Source organism: Cryptomeria japonica, chromosome 11 (genome assembly GCF_030272615.1).
Source record: "Cryptomeria japonica chromosome 11, Sugi_1.0, whole genome shotgun sequence".
Lineage (NCBI taxonomy): Eukaryota > Viridiplantae > Streptophyta > Pinopsida > Cupressales > Cupressaceae > Cryptomeria > Cryptomeria japonica.
The window spans coordinates 363,970,149-363,994,757 of record NC_081415.1 but is presented as its reverse complement, the minus strand read 5'-3'; the positions used below and the strand labels follow the sequence as shown (position 1 = coordinate 363,994,757).

Genomic DNA, 24,609 nt, shown 5'->3' with positions numbered 1-24,609 from the left:
GGGCACATGAGAAAATAGACATTGCATGTGCCGATTTTTGGTACTTCAACAACATCCCATTCAATGTGGCAGACAATCCTTATTGGCTAAATTTGGTTACCGCTATGACAATTTCAAGAAAAGGGTAGAAGGCCCCTTCTTGCAAGGACGTGGGTGGGAGGTTAGTAAATAGTCCACTTGATTTCATTTTTAAATGTTTTTCTTGTTTATTAAATCAAAATTGTGTACTAAGACCTAATTTCACTTTGTTCTTGTAGGGTTCTAACAAATGAAGTTGATAGGGCAAAAGAAGTGGAGGACCAAAAAAAAAGAATGGAGAAAATATGGCTGTACCATTCTTTTCGATGGGTGGACAGATGGCAAAAACCGCACCATTATTAATTTTTTGGTTGCTTGCAAGGACAATGTGGTGTTCTTGAAATCGGTGGATGCCTCCAACAAGGTGAAAAATGCAAAAACTTTGGCTCTAATGTTGGAGCAAATTTTCATAGAGATGGGAGTTGAGAATGTGGTGCAAATAATCACGGATAATGTAGCAGCATATGTGGCAGCAGGTAGAATCCTCCAAGATAGGCACCCCACTCTTTTTTGGACACCTTGTGCACCACATGTCCTTGACCTTCTTTTGGAGGGCATAGGAAAACCTAATTGGGTGACTCCAGTTGTGGAAGATGCAAGGAGGATCACAAAATATATTTACAATCACCCTTGGGTTCTTCATTTGATGAGAGAGCACACCCAAGGAAGAGATTTGGTGAGAGCCGATGTCACAAGGTTTGCAACGATTTTCTTGACGTTGCAAAGCATTCTTGGTGCATTGACTTCTTTGAAACAAATGTTTGTGAGTCAAGCATGGCTAGACTCGCCTTATTCAAAGAAGCCTGAAGGAGAGGGTGTTGCATGCATAGTCTTCAACAACCATTTTGCACAAAAGGCTGCAAAGATTGTGAAGGTAACTTCACAACTTGAATTTTTAATTATTCTTGATTCAAGTCTCTCATTATTAATTTGTAACTTCAATAATTAATCTTTTTGTAATTTGTATTTTTTAATTGTAGGTGTCGGAGCCCTTGGTTAGAGTTCTCCGCTTGGTAGATGGGGATCAAACCCCAATGGAGTATATTTATAAGGTCATGGATAGGGCCATGGAGTCTATCAAAAATTACTACAAGGGGGGATAGACTCAAATTTGATCCCGTCTGGGGAAATTATTGATAAGAGGTGGAACAATCAGCTCCACCAACCCATTCATGCAGCAAGGTACTTCCTCAACCCTCGTTTTAAGTTCGGGAATTCTTACTCAGATCCTAATGGAGAGGTCATGGAGGGCCTCACTACATGCATTAAGAGGATGATACCTGAGGTTGAGGTGAGAGACCTCATTGTGGCCTGTTGTGACCTAATCACACATCACCCCATTGCAGATGGGGACCCCTTACTTTTTAGGCCATCTCGGTCTTTTGGTTTTTGTTGTTAGGTCTTTTTGCAGCAGTCTCGTCAGTCATCCAAGTTTGCAAGTGTTTGGGGGTCAATTTGATCAAATCTGCAGCTCATTTAAGTGAATTTGGCCAAGTCTAGAGCCTGTTTTGCCTATTTTAGGGTTTTGCCTTTCAAACTTGGATTTGAGGCCTTTCCTTTAGGGTTTTGAAAAACTGAGTGTTGCATTGGAATTAGGAACCTACACGTGAAATTTGAGCAAATTTTGAGCAACTTTCTACATTTAGAAAGTTCCTATTTTTTAGGGATTTCATTGCCTCCCGGATTGGTCTAATTTTGCCAAAAAAAACAAACTTACTATTTTTAGCAATTTCCATTTTTAGTAAGTTTCTATTTTAAATGTCTTTGCGTCCTGTTTTGCCCTAATCCTGACATTGCAAAGCACTTACTATTTATAGTAAGTCAATTCCTGGTAGGTACATCAACAGGCAGAGCTCTTGGCACTGAAGGTTGAGCATTCCTAATCATTTCTAAATCTTGAAAATTCGAAAAAGTAGGCTAGGTGATCAAAAAATGGCTTAAGTATGGACGCCCATTCCAGAAGTGGAAAGCATCAAAAATCTTCTAAGTCTGGCACAAATTCACTTCAATTCCAAATATGGCATCCTGATCCAGAAACAATGAAGAAATTGACTATGGATGAAAAACCAAGCAAGATTCCTAAGCAAGGCAGACGTGTGCAGGCATGGTCAAAAACAAATGAAATTCCTTGGCATAGTTGTTTTAGCACCCAAGTCAAAGGTGGGGCGCTAAAATGGGGTGATGGAGGAATTTTCCTCCACCCCCAAAATTCCATCAGCTTAGTGTTTTAGCGCCCAGGTGCAGGTGTGGGCACCAAATCCAAGGCACCAAGGAAAAGTCAAAAAGTTGAAAATTCCTTCACTATGGTGTTTTTAGCACCCAAGTCAGGCATGCGGTGCCAAAATGGAGGAGCAATGGAACACACTAAAACTTCAAAATTCCACCATGTTATGAAAATGGTACCCAAGTCAAGGGTAGGGCGCCAAAACCAAGAGGCCAAGGAAGATGTGAGCAAAACTAAAATTCCTGCATGAAGGTGAAATGGTGCCCAGGGTATGAAGAGAGCGCTAGGGAAGGGGTGGCATGGAGATTCTTCCAAGACTCAAAATTCCACCATGCTATGAAAAATGCGCCCAAGAAGAATGTGGAGTGATAAAGTGAGAGAGTCAAGGAAAGTTGACAAAAGGAAAAATTCCTCCTCAAGCAAGAAATTCTGCTCAAGGCTTGCTTAGGGCACCAAACTGAGGGAATAATGGAATTTTCTCCATGGCATGGAATTCCTCCAAGGCATCAAATTAGCGACCAAGTTCAGGTATAGGCGCTGGAGAAGGGGTGCCATGGAAAAGTTAGAAAATTAAAACTTCCTTCATGTGTTAAATCCAGCACCCAAGTTTGGAAGATAAATTCTAAGGCATGGAAATCACCAGTCAAGGATAGATTGAAGAAAAATGTTGAAAAATTGTTTCTCAGGCATCAAAACTCGTCCGAATTTCATAAAAAAATCAGATTTGGAAAATTTTCTCCCCTGGAACCCTATTTGAAAATATTCCTTAAAAACAGGAATTGTGGAAAATCAAAGTAAAGCTTCATTGGAACAGGATGAACTCAAAAGACTTCAAGAAAACTCTTCCCAGATAAAGTTTCTCTCTCTAGGGATTTTCCCTCTCCAAGGGTTTCTCGCCAAGTGGCAGCCGAGTCAATGCATGGCAAGATAATGGAGCATCTTTTTGCATGTAGCCGTCACATTTAAGGCTTATTCTTTTTGCAAGCAGCCATCGCATGTGGAGATGATGGTGCATTTATGACATGATGAGGCAATTTTTGCATGGAGGAATATTCAATGCATATCGAGCGAATTTAGTAAAAGAATGGTGCATTTAATGCATTTTGTATACCAATTGTGGTGGGCTGGAATGAATTGTATATGGGCATGATGGGCATTGATTATTGATTCCCACCTTGTTGCATCATCTGTGGGGAATCTTTTAGGGAAAACCCTAATTAGGGTTTGCATGTCCTCAAGGCTTGAAGCCTATATAAAGGGGTGACCCCCCTCATTTGTAAAGGAGGAGAGATTGATTTTGAGATTGTTGCTATATGTTGTGAAGTAGCAAACTTAATACATTGTTCAATTTGATGGTGTATTCTTGTTCTATTTTATGACTTGCATGGTCTCACTCTCTTCACTTAGAATAGATTTCCTTTCAAGTTGTTAGATGAACGAGATTTGATGAGATTGTTATAGTGCAAACCCTTGCTCATACCTTTTGTTAGTAGCTGATTGTTACTAACTTTGTAAGGTTAGTTTGAGCCTTTTATATGTGTGGACTTAACTTCAATCATCGGGTGGATATTGTTCTATGATGGTGTCCATTGGTGCTATGAAAAACTACTACACAACCTTTGAAGATTGCACCGCCTTTGTGTAGTTGTCTTCTAGTGATGAAACAAAGTGTGGTTTGGTTTCACTTGAGCAATCCCCGTATCTTTGTTCTTAGATTTAGATTAGATTATAATAGCATTTCTAAACCCTTTCCCATTTACTTTCAATATATTTTGAACTCAAAAAGTCCCAAAAAAAAAGTCATTCAAAGCTAAGTCATTCGTGTAATATCCTTGAAACCGCAAATTTGTCAAAATCTTTTGAAGTGTACGTAAGGCCCCTTGGATTACCAGCATATCACATCAGCCAACTAAGTCACGTCCAAAGCATGAAGGAACTTTGAAGTCAATTGTTTGAACTTCCTGCAATCTTAGCATACAATCGCACTTTGATCAAGACTGGGTCAAGTGACCGTTAGGCAACTTTATTCTGTGTTTGACGCTGTCATAAAAAACACGTCAACATGGCCGAACTCCAAAATTATGAGGAAGCAAGGGGTAAGCTATTCTCTTCAGAGCTGGTCGAGAGAGGAAGAACCACTCAAACCCCAGGTGTAACATTTGCCATTTGGATTTTGGGATCTAAAGTAATTGATAAATTGATTAAATATGTTTTCACTTTTGACTTTGCTTTCTAACTTTTCAATATTTTATTTTGCAAATGCTTGGTAGCAAAGTTGGGGTGGCAATACCCCAAATGTCAAAAAAATTCCCTCAGAATCTTATGTCAGCCTTGTAAGTTCATCCAATTGTGAGCGCAATTGGAGCTTGTTTGAGGCCATGCACACGAAGAAGAGGAGCAAGTTAGCTTAAAAACGTCTCAATGACCTTGTCTTTGTGCAATATAATCTTCGGTTGTGCATAAGGAAGATAGAGGAAGCAACAATTGGTCCAATTGATTTGGATGATATAGATCCTTACAGTGATTGGACATCACAAGAGCAGCCTCCACTGTTTACAGAGGATGACGTCAATGATTTGGAGAGGCAAGCTATGGAGGAGGAGGGGGGTGGATTTGGTTTCACACTGGATGACATTGAGGAGGATGAGGAGGATGAAAAGTCATTGCTAGTGCCAAGAGAAGCTAGAGGCAGAGCTACATCTAGAATGGAGGACGAGCCACAACCTGAGTCAGACATACCGAGCGAGGAGGCACAGTCACGCCCAGTGCAGACTTCTATGACTAGACCCTCTAGTTCTACCTCTCCCCTAGTTTTTACCAGGGATGGGAAGAGGAAGATGTAATTGTAATGATGTATTTACTTTTAGTTATACAAAAACTATTTACTATTTTGCTTCTAGCCATCAACATCCCTCATGACGATGTGATTTTGTACCCACTTTGCATTTAAATATATCTAGACTTAGCTTTTTCCTTTTGTGTTCTCATTTATTGACTCCTTGGATGCATCTTCTCATTGAATTTTGCAAAAAAAAAAGCATTTCTAATTAAATTTAAGCAATTTTTTAAGTTCCCGAGTTTTTTGCCAAGTTTTGCCGAGTATTGGCCGAGTTTTTCCTAAGCTTTATTTTCAGGCCTTGGCGAGTTTTTTGTTTTGGCGAGTAGTTCAACTATGGTTTGAAGTGTTGTTTTGTGACAACAAAAGTGATCTTTCATTGATTCAAATAAGTTTTGATAAATCTCAATGCCTAAGATTTTCGTCATGAAAAATCATTTCCAAATCATATAGATAAACGCCTATCAAGAAGTCAAGGATAGCGTACATATACATACAAGATGTTGATTTGAATGAGAAGATCAAAAGCGGTAGCAAGATTGCCAAGAGGTTGAGTGATTGTGTGCTCATCGAAGCTTCTTCTTTTACTATCTCCATTCAAAATCTAGAGTTTGTGATAACCTACACAAAGAACTATGACCCTAGAAAGAGGGAAATACGCAAAGAATAAAATCAAGTCCTTGCAAAATTTGATGCTGATTCCATAGAAAATACCTTCAACTTATTGCCACATGAAGAATTGCAAGACATTGATCTTGAGATTTGTGAAGGAACATGGAATGAAATCTTCAAAAATGCCCAAAACAGCTAGGAAAACATTGATTAAATGAGATAAAAAGGATGAAATGCATGCTGAAATTGGTAAGGAATGAGTTCAAAGACGAGATCTCACTTTGCCTAGATGATAACTTTGTTCAATCCAATAATGGGGCAAGAGGAGACAAGATCATTCAGGCCCTGGAATTTTTTTCATCACAAAAGGCAGATTCCACTTTGATTGGGTTGTTCTGGTCAATGATTGCATACACCAGTAGTTATCAAAATCCAAGTAGACCTGACAATTTCACATACGGTCCTATTTAGTTTATGTTATGGCCAAAGCAAGAACTTTTCATGAGGTTGTCACAAGAAGCAAGGAAATTTATAAAAAAATGTGCGGCTCATGATTCCTCAATTCCCAAGGTTCACTTACATTCAACTTCAAGGATTCTTTTCCTATCCCTACAGGCTCCTGAGGTACCCAACTGATAAGATGGTACTGCTCGAAGTGACAAGGCAGTTGACAACTTATGACAAAATCCAAAAAAAGAAGAAGACAGGTAGAATCGAGTTCCCAATCATCATAGGAAATTCTGATGAAGTGTGCCCATCACTATCAACAACGAAAAAGTCAGTAGAGGAACTACAATTCTACCACCTCACGTATCACACAAAGAGGTCATATTTTGATCCATATGATAGAATAAAAATGGTGGCTGACATAAGGCATAGGTATAAGATGCAACTAGACGATTATTGGTCAAATGCCAAGGATGAATATGAGGTCAAAAAGAGAATGTTTTCCAAGATAACCCTCACAATGATAAGGATATGTGAACTCCTCCCAATGCCAAACTAGGTGGAAGAAGATGTAAATAATGGTCACCCTAAGATTGAGAAAGAGAAAGGCTAGCAATCTTAACACCTAATTGGTCTGAGCCAAAGATTGTTGATCTTGACATACAGAGCAAGCCAATTACAAAACTCACAAGACTTTGGGTGGAGTGTCAAATCAACAAACTCAAAACAAAGAATGCCCACCTAACTTATGATTTGATGGGAGACCTATTGTGACCTTTTTCACACATCACCCCATTGAAAATGGGGGCCCTCTCCTTTCCTACTTTCTAGGGTTTTTGTTAATGTCTCGTGGCCTTCCGCTTCAGTTTTGTTCAGTTCTATCAAGTTTTGAATGGTTTGAGTCTTAAGGATTGAAAGTAAGTGTTGGCAAGCCAAGTGATAACAGAGTCTAGACACCGTCAAAGTGCCCAGAAACGCTAAAGGACGAAGAACGCAATTGATTTGAGCAAATTCGGGCAGCTTTCTATTTTTGGAAAGTTTGATTTTTTGCTTTTTCCTATTTTTTAGGAAGTTTTGTTTTTGGCATTTTTAGCTCGATCCCCGGGATGGCTATTTTTAGAAAGTTTTTCCCTATATTTTAGGGATGTCTGCTTTTTTGCTTTTTCAGAGTGGGGACCTAGGGTTTACACCAACACCACTGACCTGCATAGATCGCGATCGAAAACTTTCAAGTTTTGACCCAAAAAGCTAAGTTCCTATATTTTAGGGGTCAGGACGTCTCAGATGGGTTACCTAAGTATGGATTTCAAATATCATATTAATCTGGTGAAAATTGAAGGAGTTATTAAATTTTAAAGTTTTCCAAATATTTCTAAGTCTGGCTAATGGTGTTTAAAACTTTAATGTTGTGACAGGAGCTTCCAAAAGTCCGCCCAAGAAGGTAAACTTTGAAAGTCCGCCCAAGGTGAATGGTGTTATAGACTCACAAAGTCTGCCATGGGAGACAAAAGTCCGCCCTATTGATGGAGTTGGTACAAGGAGACTAGTAAAGTCTACCATCCATGGTTCCTCAGAAAGTCCGCCCATGATGGAAACTCGCAAAAAGTCCGCCCAAGCATTGGAGCATGTTTGAAAAAGTTCGCCCAAGCATTGGGGCATGTTTGAAAAAGTCCGCCCAAGGTGAAGGTGCATAAGTCTCACAAAGTCCGCCACAAGATGATGGAGAGGGAGCCCAAGAAAGTCTGCCTTGTCAAAGTTGAAAGTGTTTGGAGGAAGCAAAAAGTCCACCCTCCTAAGATCATGACCTTCTCAAAATCCGCCTTGCAATGAAAGGTTAAGTTTGTTTTAAGTTTCCCAAAGTCCGCCCTAAGGAAGGATAAGGAGTAAGTAAAGGAATCAAGGCAAGCAAAGTCCGCCTTGAGGAAGGTTTGAAGGCAAAGAGCATAAGGCAAGTGAAGTCCGCCCTCTAACTTATGGGAGCAACACTCAAAAGTCCGCCCTCATGGTGTATGCTACCGTTATCAAGTCTTAAAAAGTCCGCCCTAAGTTTAACAAGATCAGAAGACCAAGGGCATAAGGTAAAAAAAGTCCGCCTAGAGGTATGTGAGTATGGTTATGGTAACAAGAAAGTCCGCCCTCACCTTGATACATGCAATTAACAAGGTCCGCCTTAGGGGTATTAGGAAGAAAGATGAACCTAGTGCCCAACACAAGAAAAGTCTGCCCTAGCATGGCATATTGTGGAAAGCTCTAACTCCAAAAGTTTGCCCTGCTTGTGATTAAGGTTAAAAAAAGTCAAAGATTGCTGACTAAGTTTGAAAATTGGAATATTCAGAGTGATGTCAGCAAGATCTTGGAGAATGCGAACTGAGAAATGAAAATAGAAAGTTTCTTGAAAGATGAATCTTGCAGATTGAGTTGATCTTGAAACTGGAATTCAAAATAGAAAGTTGCATTTAAAAGAATTCAAACTCGAGGGTGATGACATTACAACTCAAAATTAAATTAGAAACTTTCTCCATGAGTGTCTAAGGCTGAAATCGAATTGGAAACATGAATTGGAAGAGGATCTGCATGTTTCTAATTGTGAAATCCAACTTCAATACAAATAAGACATTCTTTCCTTCATTTTTACACAAAAGAGTTCGAATTTCTAAGTGTTGAGAGCGGGTTGAAGGAGTTATCTAGCAGGTTTGAAGACATTTTCAGAAGCTTTTTGCAGGTTGGGCGTATTTTTGGTGAAGATCTGAATTTAACTATCATTTAAACTTGAACGTTCTCAGATTTTTGGAATTAAACCAACTGATAGAAGGCAGATTCATCAAGTTTTCTGAGTTTTCATCAAGTTCCTTCTATCTTCTTGTATTTTTCTTCTCATTCTATCAAAGGTGAAGTTGATTTTGAAGGCAGATTTATTAGATTTTCTGAGTTTTCTAAGTTCGTCGAAGGTGATTTTAACAGATTTGTCCAAAATTTCAATAAGAAAGATCATGTTGGACTGAATATTCACACCTTTCTTACTTCCCGACTTTCAAAACAAGTTTGGATGAGATTGGTGTTATTGCAGACCTAGTTTTTGGATTAAAATCAGAATTTAGAGTATGGAGTTTTATTATCATTTTTGAAATTCCTACATATGAAAACTCCACTTTAATGACTAAGAATGAAAAATGAAGTAAACAACTTCAACCACTTGGTCATACTAAACCTCAAATTTTAAATAAAAAATTCTGATTTCTAACTTAGGCTTCATGTGTTTTCGCAGATTTCAGTCGCGATGAAGTTTCAAGTAGTCAAGGATGCTCCTCCTGAATCAAGGATAAACTCGAAGTGGAAGAATGTCAGTGATACCAACCTCAGACATATCAATCTGAGGGAGTTTAAGAAAAGGATGTTCGGCTTGGACAACCTTGTGCCTACTGTGACCGCGCGTAAGATGATGAAGAGGGGCATCGTACATGTTGTTGGCTTTCTCCCTACTATGCAGTGCACGGAGTTGGTAGTTGAGTGTGCTAAGCACTATAACCTTGACAGTAAAGATGTTGTAGCACCAGATGGAAGAGTGTTGGCTAATATCAATGATGTAGCCATAAGGGAGGCATTTACAATCCCAGAATATCATAATGTTGTATATGTAACCAAGGATGAGGCCAATCAAATGTATCAAGACCACATGGAGGAGTACAAGGCCACCATCAATCATTCATGGCTGGATAAACCAAGAAAGGGGGCATCTAAGCTATCAAAGAAGAGCTTGGTGAGGGTATATTTTAAAGAAGACATCAGAAACATAATTGTCCTTTTGAACCGAATAATGGGCAATGCCCAAGGCGTTCCATTTCAGCCTTGGATGTATTACTTCATTAATGAGATAATGAATGGAGTCAAGATGATTGACTGGGCTCAAATAATAAGCAACAACTTGGACAGCCAACTGAAAAATTTGGAGGGAGATAAAATATTCTACATGAGCTCATATTTGTTCTATTCCCTTGCTAGAACTTATAGATACAGAGGCCTCGCCTGCAGAGGAGAGGTGGGAAACAAGGAGAATCAGTTTCATGTTTACAATTGTTACCCCCAACTGCATATGGAAGAAAAATTACATTTCAAGAAGGTGAATGATGCATTTTTTATGCATATCACGTGAACACTGCAAGGTGGACTACATCAGAGACTCTCTCAAGAGTCAAAAGACCTCATAAGCAAATTTGGGTATTGGTATATCCAATACCCAAAATTCACCTATATCAAAATTCAAGGATTCTCTCGATCTCCCTACAAGCTCCCAATTTATCCCACCAACCGAGTTGTGCTGCTAGAAGATATGAGGCAACTGGAGAGCTTCATGACGGTTCAGAGAGAGAAGCAGAATAAGGCAGGAACATCTTCTCTCACTATTGGAAATGGATTGGAAACGTGTCCATCAACATAAGTTGTTGCCACTGCTGAAAAGGAGTCGGCATGGTACCCCTTCTACCTATACAAGGCAAGAAGGAACTTTGATCTGTTTCGTAAGATGAGAAGGGTAGAAGGAATTGTATTTGAACACGGAACTGATTTAGAGGATTATTGGGCTAATACAGCCGATAGTTTCGTAATTAGAAGACGATTTTGGTCAAGAATTCCCCTAGGTATGGTAAGAGCAACAGAAGTATTCAGGGTCGCTGATCAAGTGGAAGACAATCCTGAACTTGAACAGACGGGTTTTGAGAAAATAAGAAATGAGCCACTTGCCTTGATTGATTGGGCAAATGGGGGAAAATCGGATTTGGCAGACCTTATGAAGATAGTGGTCGAATACTCTAAGTGGTGGACATCCGAGAAGACAAAGCAGCTAAAGTCCAAAGGTGTTACCTTGACTTATGATTTGATGGGAATGGATGACTCTATGTCTTCCCACCATGGTATCTCTTCGCGGCAATTCTCAGAATCCAGAAAGTGTTGGGTCCCGGAAGAGAAAGGAACCTGCTTGAAATTCTGGAAAGGCCAAGGGAAAGAAAATCGTTGGGGAAAGACGTGAATCAAATGAAGGTCATTCGACCTTGGGTGCCGCATCTGTTGTGCCTGACCAGAATAGTATTTAGGAATAGGAGATGGACACAGATATGGAGGATAATGAAGTAAGAGTGCCTTCTCCTTCGGTTGAAGAGATAATGGGAGAAGCCGTCCAAAATCCAGCCAAGGAACAAGTTGAGCCTCCAACGGTTTTTCTTGATGGTATAGTTACTAGCCCTGGGGAAATAGATGGTGAATTTGATAAAAATACTGAGGAGCAATCAACCATTCCTGATTGGTTGAGAAAGAGGATAAGGGCTAAGGTTCCTAATAAGACCCACTTAGAAGAGAATACTACAGCATTTTTGGCAAAGGTGAAAGAACCAGTTGTGATTAAACTGCCCAAGCTAGCTAGAAAATTCTCTTTGATTCAGAGGGATAGTGGAGGGTTCAAAACGGTTCAGATAGCTATACCGAAGGAAGGAAAGACCCAGAGTAATGTTGCTCCAGAAGATTATAAGATCACTACAATAGAGTTGGGTAAGCCTACTCAATCTCAAGAGATCCAATATTTTGAAGATTCTTGCAACGCCCTCAAGGCAAGACTAGCCAAGGAAAAGGAGAAAAGAATTAAGGTTGAGGAAGAGAATCAGCAATGGAGAAAATATGTTCTCCATCTAACTAAGCCACTTGATCATGAGATACCAGTTACCCCTCCGCAACCTCTTCCGTAGGAGTCGATGAAAGATTATGAGGACATGAAGGGCACAGTCAATAAAGTTAAGGAATGGACCTCAGATGCTTCAGCACAGGCTGACATACTTGTGGAAAATTTGGTATTAGCACATGAGTCGGCTTCTTCATTAGTCAGCAGAATTCAGGACTTGGCTGCAAATTGGGAGGATATGGAAGAAATCCAAGATGAAATACTTCCACAATTGAGGATTATTCGAGATCTGTCAAAGCAAGACTTGATAGATGCAGGTGTCATCCAGGTTGGGGACAAGTATGATTTTAACACTTGGTATTGTGCTTTGGTCACTAGGATTGAGGTCCTGAAGAAATCTTAGACTAAGTGTTTTGAGATTGAGAGGAGTGTTGGAGAGATTTTGAGTAAAGTGTTTCATGTGGCATTAGAAATTTGGCAAAGGGAAGGCATGCGAGAAAAACACCTGCAGGCAGAGAACCTAAGAGCTAGAATTCAGTCGAGCTTTTTCAAAGTCTTGGGGATGATTGATAAAGGGGATCTCTCAAGAATTGCGAGATTTCTCCTCATTGACGACAACTTTCTTGCCCAGGCAGTTGAGTGGGAGTACATCCTTGCCACATGTACTGATGATGTGGACGTCGTTGACTTCCAGATTAGTAACTTGCCAAGTGTCACTATAGAAGAGGTTCGACTCATTGTGTCTAGATACATTGAATCTGCCAAAAGAGAAATTGGACACTCGCATCAGTGATAATAGCAGTTGTGCCACATGTCACTCTTTTGTTTGTCTGAACTGAGAGAGTTTTGAGAAGCCCAAATTAGGGTTTGTAACTTTCAATATGGGCCCTTGATCACTGTTTGATCTCAGTCGTTCATTATTTTCTGAAAAAACTATATAAGGCTACCTCCTATCATTTGGAGAGTGTGAGGTTTTGATATATTGTTGCGTGAAGGTCATTTTTCAAATAATACATTGCATGTGCACTTTCTCTTAAGGCTTTGTAATCTCTGTTATTTGAGTGATTGGCATGGTTTCAATTTCCTCAACACATTAATTAAAAGTTAATTTAGATTTGCTTTCAAAGTTGTTAGAATTGAATGAAGGATTTAACGAGTATTAATTAACGGTGTATCTTTGCTCATACTTTTGGTGAATGGATGATTTCCATTTCACTGTGCAAAGTTAGTCTGAGCCTATCCCCTGTGTATGCCAAAACTTCGATCATAAGCACAACCCATTGAAGATTGCACCCGCTTTGTGTAGTTGTCCTTAGTGTGGCGAAGCAAAGTGCGGTTTCCCGAGAACACCTAGTTAATACCATCTCCAAAATCCGTAGGTTTAGATCAGCTTTCTTAAACCCTATCCCTTTTTTCCCTTTTTTCCCTTTTTTCCCTTTTTGAAAGTCTAAATCCCAGAAAATCCAAAAAAACAAAAAAAGAGAGAGCCTAAAATTGATAAATCCATCTAAAGTCCAGAAGCTTGAAAGACATTCGTAAACGTAAGTCCCCCTTGAGATTTTCAGCATACACTACCCAAGTAGCTATCCCACTAAAGTCGGGTGTTCGCACATATAGACCTTGGAATCAGCAGTGATTTTTCAAGAGAGGATAGAATACCTTTGGGTATCTTATTCTAATGTTTGGTAGATGATAAAACGTACACCAACAAGACCTAGAATCATAGGATGAAGCAACTGAGGAATCATCGGGAATTGAGGCCAAAGAAGGCCCAAATCCACAAGGAAAAGCAGAGCGTGGAAAAGAGAAGAACGTTGTCCGCGATTCACAATCAAAGAAAAGGCAGGATGCCCTGAGAGAAGAACCAAAACAAAAAAGACAGAGATCAGAAGAAGCACAATCATCACCTGGCAATTCCTTGAGTGTGCAAGAAGTTGACCTCTTCATAGGAGGAATAACTAGATTCAGCACAAGGAATGAGTCACGGGAAGAGGGCCAAATGACTCCAAAAGCACAAGATACACAAAGTGTAAATGCTTCAAGAGAATTTACTCGGCAAAGGAATGAAGAGCGGGAACTTCCTCCAGATACAAAGCTTCCTATCAAGGAATGTCTCAAAACAATAGCAGTTGGAGACTTGGGAATTCTTGATGAAGAATTCCATGAGAAAATAACGCAGGAGCAAAAACAGCTAGAAATGCAAGGTCAGCGATCAGTAGCTCTAGAATGGCTAAGGGAAAGGATGAGAGAGGATCCCATAGAAGAAATTGATCCCACACTTGAGTTGGAGGAATTTCTGAGCCGAATAATAAGCCAATAGAGAAGAAGGCAAAGAAATTCTCCAAGATCACCAAGAATGAATCAGGATCCAAATTCTAAATGTAATAGTGCCACGGACTGACAAAGCCAGGGATGAAATCACTCCAAAATAATATGATGTAACGTTGATCTGGAACATGCAACCAGGGCACAAGTAATAGAAGATTTTGATGATTCCACTTAAGCATTGAAAGAACAGATGAAGAAGATAGAAGAGAAATACAAGAGATTGAAAAGCAAGAACAAAGCTTTGTGTGGGTATGCACAATGCCTAATGCATCCAATTAGGCAAGGAGATCAAGCATTTGTTCCTCCTACAACTCTTCTGAAGGAATCAATTGATGGCCTTGAAGAAAAAGATCACCAAAGGCACTAAGGAATGGGTGAAGAAAGTTTAAAATGTCACATGTAAGTTCATTGAGGATTTGACTCAGATGTACAGAAGAGTCCTAGCTATTCTCGACAAAATACAGAATGTAGATCAAGCATGGGAAGATACACACATTTACCAGGATAAGACCATTCCACGCCTGGAAGCATTGATTGAAATCCCTAGGTAGGCATTGATAGATGGCAAAGTCATAAGGGAAAATGAAACATATGACTTCCCTTGGTGGTATTGTGCAGTGACCACTAGGAAGGAATTCTTTGAAAAGTCAAATGAAGAGTCAACTCGATTAAGGAAAGTAATTAAGCACATTCAGGAAGGAATACTCAATACAATCGAAGCATTGTTCACAAGGAGATTGACCGATGAGGAGATGGCAATAGATAATTTGAGAAATAGGTTGGAGGAATTCTTTTCCATGGAATCTTTCTCAGAAGATGACTTGGAGAACATTTCCATATTCTCAAACATCATGCACGAAACTCAAGACAAAATGTCAGGATGGGAAAATATTTTCAACAAGTGTGAAAAGGATGTGGCCATTATGGAATACAAACTCAAGAATACGCCAAGTGTCTCTGTGGGCGAGCTCAAAATAGTCATGACCCGTTTCATTGCATTTGCCACCAGAGAGAGGGATAGTGAATATGCTATTTAAGCGATGAGTTATTGAATGCTTAGTGGGCATGTTGTTCTCTCATTAATCACTAGACCCACTACCTTGTGCCACAAGGGTTATTCTTAGTCAAACCCTAATTAGGGTTTGCATGGCGTAATCTCAACCCTTGGTTCCTTTTCAATCTTGGTCGTTCATTGTCATTTTAAGGCCCATAAAAGGGGTTCGCCCCCTTCATTTGTAATAAGGGAAAATTTTGTGAAATTGTTGCTAGAAACTACCACAATAAAAAGTAGCTCATTGAAGTTTTGGTGATTACTTATATTGTTTTGGGAATTTGCATGATTTCCTCTTCCTCAAATAGATTAGATTTGCTTTCAAATTGTTAAATGAAGTACTTTGGTTTTTTTGGAAAATGTGATGGTGTTTGATGAATTTTCATGGCTCATACTTTTTGCATCTTATTGATTATAAGTTGCAATGTAAAGTTAGCCTAGCCCTTTTTATATGGATGCTTAACTTCAATCGTTGAATGTTTGTTGTTCATTATGATGGTGTTCATTATGATATGAAAATCCTTTGCATAACCCTTGGAAGATTGCACCAGTCCTTGTGGAGTTGTAGTTGATCTTGGCAAAGCAAAACTTGGTTTGTTCGGAATTCGTCCATCGGAACACTATCCATTGACATCATTGTCCTTAGGAGTAGAATAGAATCTCTCAACCCTTACTCTCTTTTACTTTCAGCATATTTCGTTGGAACATTTCAAAAGCACTTCTCACTACCAAATCATTTGCAATATTTCCTTGGAACCCGAATTTGTTTAAGTCTTCTTAGAAGATCGATTCACCCCATGTAAGTTCACCTCGGATTACCAGCATACATCAAGCCAAACAAGCTCATATCCAACATAAAGTCGCATGTTCGTAGTAGGAACCTTGGAGTCACCTCTATGATCTTTGCAATCTTAGCATACGAGGGGTCTTTGTCCAAGAGAGGATAGAGTGTCCTTTGGCACTTTATTCAGTGTTATTGTGGTCATAAAACACCCATCAATAAGGAGAGTAGAGTAGGAGAAGGAAGTATTAGAATAATACTTTATTATTTATTTAATGCTCAATTATGTAATATTATGTAAATATTTCTAATAAGATCTTTCTGATCTTATTCGCGGTTTCTTTTTAGAAACTTCTTGTTTTGTACATTTTGTAAATCTTTTTATTGAGCGTATTTGCTCATTGTTAATACAACAATCATTTTTTACCAATTATGTTTACATAATATGGTATCAGAGCATTAACAATAAAATTCGTAGAGATTTTCTTCAGAAATTTTTTGAAAAGCTTTTTTTTTTTTTTTTGTTAAAATCTCTTCTGTATTTCGGATTTTCTGGGCCTGTTCGTGTTAGGGGTTTTGGTGGGATTTTTTCTTGTGCCGGCCTCTGATTGCACACGTTTTTGAATCGCCCGATCGGCTTTCTTTTTTGCACGCACGACCTGCGACCTCTCCTCCCATCTGCGCGATTTCGTGTCGCGATTTTCTATTCGGACAAGGGCTTTTTTCCTGCGCGACAGTAGCATTTTCGTCGGCTTTTTTAGTGACAGGACTGTGTTTTAGGCGACGGAAATATTTGGCGTCAGTTTCTTTCTTCTAGCAACGGCTCTAACAAAACCCCACGCGACCTGGTTCGCGGCCTGAACGATTTTTCGTGCCCTCTTTTTTCCGTGACCTGCGTCTTTGGATTGGCCTTTGTGCGACTTCCGGGATTTTTTTTCTGCAACCTATATTTTTTGCCTAGGGTTCTGCATTTTCGGCTAGGGTGTGTATCCTCCATTTCAAATCGAAAATTTATTTTGATTGCAGATTTGTGGTGGGTTTTTTAAACTCTCAATTGGGTTGTCCAATTTTTCTAGGAGCATCGTTTTTCCGTGCCTCAATTTTTGAGCCGTCAGATCTTCATTCTGATTTTAGATTCCTTGTGTGTTTTTTGAAAGCTAATCTGGGTTGTCGTTAGATTTTTCTGGGTTAGCCGAATTTTTTTCTCGAAATCCATGTCAGTCGTACTTCATCTGTTTTTTGAAGTTTGTACCTGTATCTGCCTCTGTTTTCTGCATTGGGATTTGTATTTTGTGCTATCGCCTCTTCTTTGATTTTCGTTTTTCATCCATTGGAAAACGTGCAAGATGGTGTCATTGACCAACTTGATGTTGGAAGGCAGTCAGTGATTCAACGGCAAAAATTATAACACCTGGAAGCAGTGTATGCTGACAATCTTCGAATATCGCCGCCTAGATGATCTTGTCTTGGGAAAAGAATCTCGTCCTTCTGCAGTCAAAGTCGATCAAGACAAATTTGATGACCGCAATAGGGAAGTTGTCATGCTTCTCAAGCTCTCTGTCAAAGATGACCAGCTACCTCAAATTCTTTTTGGTCAATCGGCCTCAAAAATTTGGAAGCATCTAAAGGAGTTGCATGAGACATCCGACAAAAGTCGAGCGTTCTTCTTGAAGAACCAGTTGTTCTCCATCATGATGGATGAACGCATGTCCTTACAGAAGCATCTCACAAAGATTAAGGACATTCGAGATCAGCTCGAAGCTATTGGTCGAAAAATGGAAGAAGAGGATATGGTAGTCATAACCCTCAAAAGTCTACCAAAATCCTACGAGCACTTCATAGAGACTCAACATTACGTCTACGAATGTTGATCTGAAATTTCCAGAGTTATGCACCAAACTTCTGCAGCAGGATCGCTGGAAACAACAGTTTGGTAGCAGTGCCACTTCATCCTCCTCTAAGCAAGCCTTTGCAGCCAAATCCTTTCACAAGGATAAAGGCAAATTTCAGCCATCTCAATTCTCTCAGTCAAAGGGCTCTAAGGGCTCTAGTCAGTCACAAGAAGGCTCGAAAAAGAAGAAGGTTCAATGCAATTATTGTCACAAATATGGCCATCTGATTAAGGATTGTCGCAATCGGATAGCTTCCGAACAACGAAAGCAAGGAGGGTCTCAACCTAAAGCCAATATCGCTGAGCACACAAAGCAGAAAGAGTCTTCCTTTTACGCTTTCATGGCTAAAAGACCTATAGACCATGTGAAATCTTCTGCTTGGTATATTGATTCTAGTGCTTCTCGGCATTTCACTCACAAGCGTGATTGGTTTACAGAATTCTCTCCCTATATTGATTCAGTTATTTTTGGAGGAGGTGACGAGTATACAGTTGTCGGCAAGGGCAATGTTCAGATACAATCTGGTGGGAGGAATCACATATTCCTCAATGTGTACTATGTTCCTGGCATGGAACTGAACCTTCTCTCTATGAGTCAAATTATGCGGCATTCTCCTCAACTTGATGTCATTTTCAGTGCACATAAGTGTTCCATTGATGATCGTGCGACACACACTACAGTTGTTGTTGGTATTGAGGATTAAGGTCTTTATAGACTTGTGGATACAAGTGATTCTCTTAAGCATGCCTTCACAACAAAATCCTCCTCTATCTCTCGTCTATGGCATCTACGATATGGTCACCTGAACATTCATTATCTTGCTCAGCTTGTTCGGGAAGATTTAGTACATGGCCTACCTGAAATTCAAACTCAGAATCAACGAGTTTGTGAAGCTTGTTAGGCTGGGAAACAGCACAGGACACCGTTCAAGGATGGTGACTCATGGCGAGCCTCTAAGGTACTGTAGTTGGTCCACGCTGATGTATGTGGTCCAATGAATACTACTTTTGTTACTGGGTGCAAGTATTTCTTACTTTTTGTTGATGATTACAGTCGTAAGATGTGGGTGTACTTTCTTAGACAGAAATCATGTGTTTCTTGTATTTCATAAATTTAAGGCCTTGGTAGAAAAAGAGTCTAGTTGTTCTATTATTACTCTTAGGTCTGATAATGGCGGGGAGTTTTGTTCTACTACTTTCTCCACTTTCTGTGATACACATGGCATAAAACGTCAGTTAACCACACCATACACCCCTCAGCAGAACGTCATAACCACACCATTACAGAAATGGCTAGGTCTATGTTGGAACACAAAAATGTTCCTAAGAAGTATTGGGCAGAAGCAGTGTTTACTGCAGTCTATCTCCTTAATAGGTCTCCCACTCATGTTGTTAAAGGGAAGACTCCTAAGGAAGCTTGGACTGGTCGCAAACCCAGGATCAGCCATTTGAAAGTTTTTGGCTCTCTTGCATATGTTTGGATTCCAAATGCCAAGTGCTCTAAGTTGGATTCCAAGAGTCAGAAGCTCATGTTTACAGGTTACAGTGACAACCATAAGGCCTACCGGTTGATTGATGTAGACACTGATCATCTCATCTTCAGTCGCGATGTTGTCTTTGATGAAGATCGAGAACCATTTCAGCTTTCCTCGTCTGAGCAAAATTCTGAGGATCAGCCGTTGAAGGCTTCTGATTTAGGTGTTCGTCTTCCATTTGGTTCACCTGATGGGAGGGATGATGCAGATTCTGTATTTGATGATGCACTACCTGAATTTCCTCTGGATGATGCTAATCTTCCACCTGTTCCAGATCCTCTTCCACCTCCAATTCCAGTTCTTCCTCTTCCATCTGATGTTGGCACATCTACTCTCTGGCCTAAGTGATGGGCTAAGACCATCAGTGATCTTCGTCCTGATGAGCTCATTGAGGGTAGATCTTCCAGAAATAAGCGCAAGCAGCAAAATACAGTTAACTTTGCTCTCACGGCCAACATTCATAGCATTTATGATCCTTAGACTTATACCGAAGCAAAAGGGATTCCAGAGTGGGAACAAGCAATGGATGCAGAATACCAAAGCCTTCTGAAGAACAACACCTGGGTTCTCTCTGATCTTCCTCCAGGGAAGAAACCCATTAGCAACAAATGGGTCTATAAGGTCAAGTATCATGCAGATGGTACCTTAGATAAATACAAGGCCAAATTAGTTGCTCGAGGATTCACATAGCGGGAGGGTATTGATTATGAGGAGACATTTGCTCCTTCTGCCAAGATGAGTACCACTCGTCTTCTTCTCGCTATTGCAGCTCAATTTCGATGGAAAGTCCATCAGATGGATGTTAAGAGTGCCTTCCTCAACGGTGAATTGCAGGAAGAAGTCTATATGACGCAACCTCCTGGTTTCAAGGTTGCTGGCAAAGAACATCAAGTATGTAGGCTCGTTAAAGCACTCTATGGACTTAAACAGGCACCTTGAGCGTGGTACAGTAAGATTGATCAGTACTTGGTTGCTCATGGTTTTCAGCGTTGCCCTTCTGACAGTAATCTATATATCAAACACTCTGGTGATGATATTCTCTTTCTTGTTGTCTTTGTGGATGACTTAATCATTACTGGTAGTTCAGCACATTTGATTGCGAAAATCAAACAGGATCTGTGCCAGGATTTTGATATGACAGATTTGGGGCTTCTCCATTATTGTTTGGGTGTTGAAGTTTGGCAGACAGATGGTAGCATTTTTATTTCTCGGTCTAATTATGCCAGGAACTTGCTTGACAGGTTTTCAATGCAAGATTGCAAACCCGCTTCCACACCTATGGATACTGGCTTGAAGTTGTCAGCCAAGTTTGATTCTCCTCCTGTACATGAGCCACAATTCAGGCAACTAGAGGGCAGTCTCATCTATCTTACTGCTACTAGACCTGATCTCAGTTTTGCAATGAGCTACATTTCACGCTTCATGACAGCCCCCAAGGCTGATCATTGGGTAGCAGCGAAGCGTGTGCTGCGTTATGTGAAAGGCACCTCTAATTATGGACGTCTTTACTCTAGGAGTCATGATCCTAGACTCAGTGGGTTCACAGATTCAGATTGGGCAGGTTCGGTTGATGACAGGAAGTCAACCTCTGGATATGTGTTCAATTTGGGATCCAGTGCAGTCACTTGGACTAGTAAGAAGCAGCAGGCAGTGGCTCTCTCCTCGACAGAAGTAGAATATCGGGGAGCAATTAAGGCAGCTTGTGAGGCAGTTTGGCTTCGTCGGATGCTTGCGGATATGCAAATATCTCAAGCAGGTCTGACTCCCTTGTTCTCTGACAATCAGAGAGTTCTCAAACTTGCCAAGAATCCAGTCTTCCATGAATAAACCAAACATGTAGAGCTTCATTGTCATTACATTCGACAGTTGGTTGAAGACGGATCCATCCAATTGCTGTATGTTCCTACAGCAGAGCAGCCAGCAGATATTCTCACCAAGCCCCTTAATCCAGATAAGTTTGTAAAATTCAGGGGGTCTATTGGTGTAGTTAATAAATTGAGCATTAAGGGAGGGTATTAGAATAATACTTTATTATTTATTTAATGCTCAATTATGTAATATTATGTAAATATTTCTAATAAGATCTTTCTGATCTTATTCGCAGTTTCTTTTTAGAAACTTGTTGTTTTGTACATTTTGTAAATCTTTTTATTGAGCGTATTTGCTCATTGTTAATACAACAATCATTTTTTACCAATTATGTGTTTACATAATAGGAAGCTTGTAATTGTTGCCAAGTTATGTTGAAATCAATTCAATACTTCCATTGAAGTTATGGTGGATGTATGTGTTGTCTTTCTAGATTTTGCATGGTTCCTTGTTACTTCTTGAGATTAATTAGAGTTCATTGATTATGGTGGATGCCTCTAAAGATATTGTGATGAATTCCTAGGTTCATACTTTTTGTAGTTTGTTGATTGTAAGTTACAATGTAAAGTTAGCCTGAGCCTCATTGATATGCTAAGTTCGATTGAGGATACTTATTCAAGTTAAGCCAGCATTGGTATTTGAGTGATGTATTTGCAGTATGAAAATCTTCCATTTCCTTAGAAGATTACATCAAGTTTGTGTAGTTGTTGTCATCATGGCGAAGCAAACCTTGGTTTGAGAGAGTTTGTCTATCTAAGTAACATTCATTGTCATCAATGATCTTAGGAGTAGCATAGTCTTTCTCAACCCTTATCCTTTTGCCTTTTTTTCAATCCAATTAGAATCCATGTTCCAATAGAGTTCAAGCAAAACCTAAGTACACTTGTGATTCCAGCAAATCACATCAACCATTGAGTATATCCACATACAAAGTCAAGACCTGACAATAGGAACCTTGGAGTCATCTCATTTGATCAAGAAGTTAGCATTTGAGGAGATTTTGTTCAAGAGAGGATAAGATACTCAGTATTTTATTCTGTTTTGTAAGGTGTCATAAAAAACACATCAACAGGCTGCATCCCTTTGACTTGCTTCTTTAACACTTTCTAGTGAGACCTGCAAGTCTCTAGCTTTGGGGAGCGTTTGAAAAGCCTGGGAACTGTTAGACATCTCTTGAAAGGGCATGGTGGATTTTCGAAGAGTGAGCATTTGTCAGGGTTTCATATGTGTTCGATGGAATCTATCATTTAATAACACTCTACTGTCCTTGGTTAGAAGATGCTCTGCTAAATGTGGTTATCTAAAGGTGTTCAGAATTTTGTGAATATTTTTGAGCATGCAGCAGTAGTTTCTTGCAATGAGTTGCAAGATAAATTTTAATATTCCTGATTCACCTAGGAGAATATATAATATGCTTAAACCTGCTCAGAGAACTTCTCTGCTTGTCACTCTCTCATACAACATTGACATCTGCAAGAATGTTAAGTGGGTTTATGGTCCATCATTGCTTAAGATTTCTCACAAGATTCTCTATGCAAAGTTGCCCTTTCTTAGGAGATTTTTGGTTTTCTAAATGATAAATGGAATTGATGACTCTTCAAAAAACTTGAAAAGTAGATAGTTGTTCATTTGGTCTTCTAGAAAGGCTTTCTTTAGATGGTTGTGTTCCCTTCAGAAGATTGTTGTAGGTCTGTTCTGTCCTATGTTGGTTTCTCTGTTTCTCTGTGTCCTGTGTCTAATGTTGTGGGATAATGTTTTCATGTTTTTCACGAGTGTTTATATGCTAACGCCATTTAAAATGTTTTTCTTTTAAGGATGGACTGTGTGGTCCTGCAAAGAAGTTATCCCTTGATCTGATAATTTGTTTGGTTATATTGAGTCTCCTAATAAGTCGTGTAAATTTTTATAGGAAGTTTTGGTTAGTCTTGTCAACTGAAGTGCTGAGTTTTCATTGGAAGGCTACAAACAATGAGATCTTTCCTATGTTCCACCAAGTTTCAGGGATGAGGAGACATTGGAACAGGAGAACACATTTCGGGGATGAATTTTTTTGAGGTCATTTTTAGGGACAGCAGGGATAGTAAAGGGGATTTTGTTGTTTTGCCCACACTGCTCTACTCTTGTTGTTGTTCACACTTCTGTTCACACTACCTGTTCTGCGGTCAAAACCCTCAACATTCACAATTGGCCCTTTTATACAGCAACAAGTCCTAACGGTTTAATCAACTTTAAAGTACAATTGGCCATTGGCCCTAGTTAAGGCACAGTTGGCCCTAGCAGCAACAAGTCCCTTCGACAGTCAAACTGTTGGCTCAAATTTGTTATAGTTGACCTTGATATTTAAGTCCTTCACAATACAATTCAAATTCTTCTCCTGTTTCCTCTTTCACAATCTATATTCTTCAAATTTTTCTTCAAATAATCGATTTTGTTTTGAATACCCTCTCCTCAGGTTTTCTGACTTCTCCAGCTGCTATTTTGATACCAAATGGTAGAAGAACAATGCATCGATATTGAAAACAATTTTGCAGCACACTCCAATATAAATTATTGATGTGCAGGGAAGTTATATTGGTGATTGTAACTTACATTGTTAAATTACCTTATTATACATAGCTACTGTCAGTTATTACATCATCATCATAAACAATAAATGCCTATGGGTACACATTACCCTAAACATTATATTATATTAAATGGTGTTTCCCAATGCCTTCTCACAAGAAAAAAAATCAATTTATGATAAAAATGCTCTTAAGATAAGTAGAAGGAAGGATTCACAAAAAATGCTGACTTGAAAATGAAACGGGTAGAGATCAGAGAGGCAAAGGATCTAGTTTTTGTGCATTCTAATCTTCATCTCATGTCTCACAAGAAAGAAGACAAGCTAAAGATGACTTGTTGGCCCTACACCATCTCTTCTAGGTCAGCTTTATATCATCCCCACAATACTCGTATATAAGCAAAAACAAAGCACTAATCTGAAATACCCAAGATTGAGCCACCAAAGTTAATTTCAAACATGAATATGAAAAACCTTCTAGTCTTTTATGAAAGACATAACTGTTATACAGAATATTTGTGGAAATTTACAATAATTCCCCGAAATATTTGGTGTTCTCCACAGCTAAATCTATAACAAACACAAAGGGCTGGTGTTCAGCAACCTGAATGCAATCAAATAAAGGAAGCTTTGTTGCTTGAGCACCAAGTATGGAAGGCACATCAATCCAAAGTGAATTTTCTGTCTCAACCGTTTTGCCTGCAAAAAATTTAACCAACATCCAACTAA

The 24,609-nt window shown here is 39.4% G+C and overlaps 1 protein-coding gene across 1 annotated transcript in view; it reads right to left on the bottom strand.

Moving 5' to 3' along the window:
* The window catches only part of LOC131049219 (uncharacterized), a 214,579-nt gene that overhangs the window by 165,010 nt on the left and 24,960 nt on the right, over window positions 1–24,609 (bottom strand). The window lies entirely within an intron of this gene.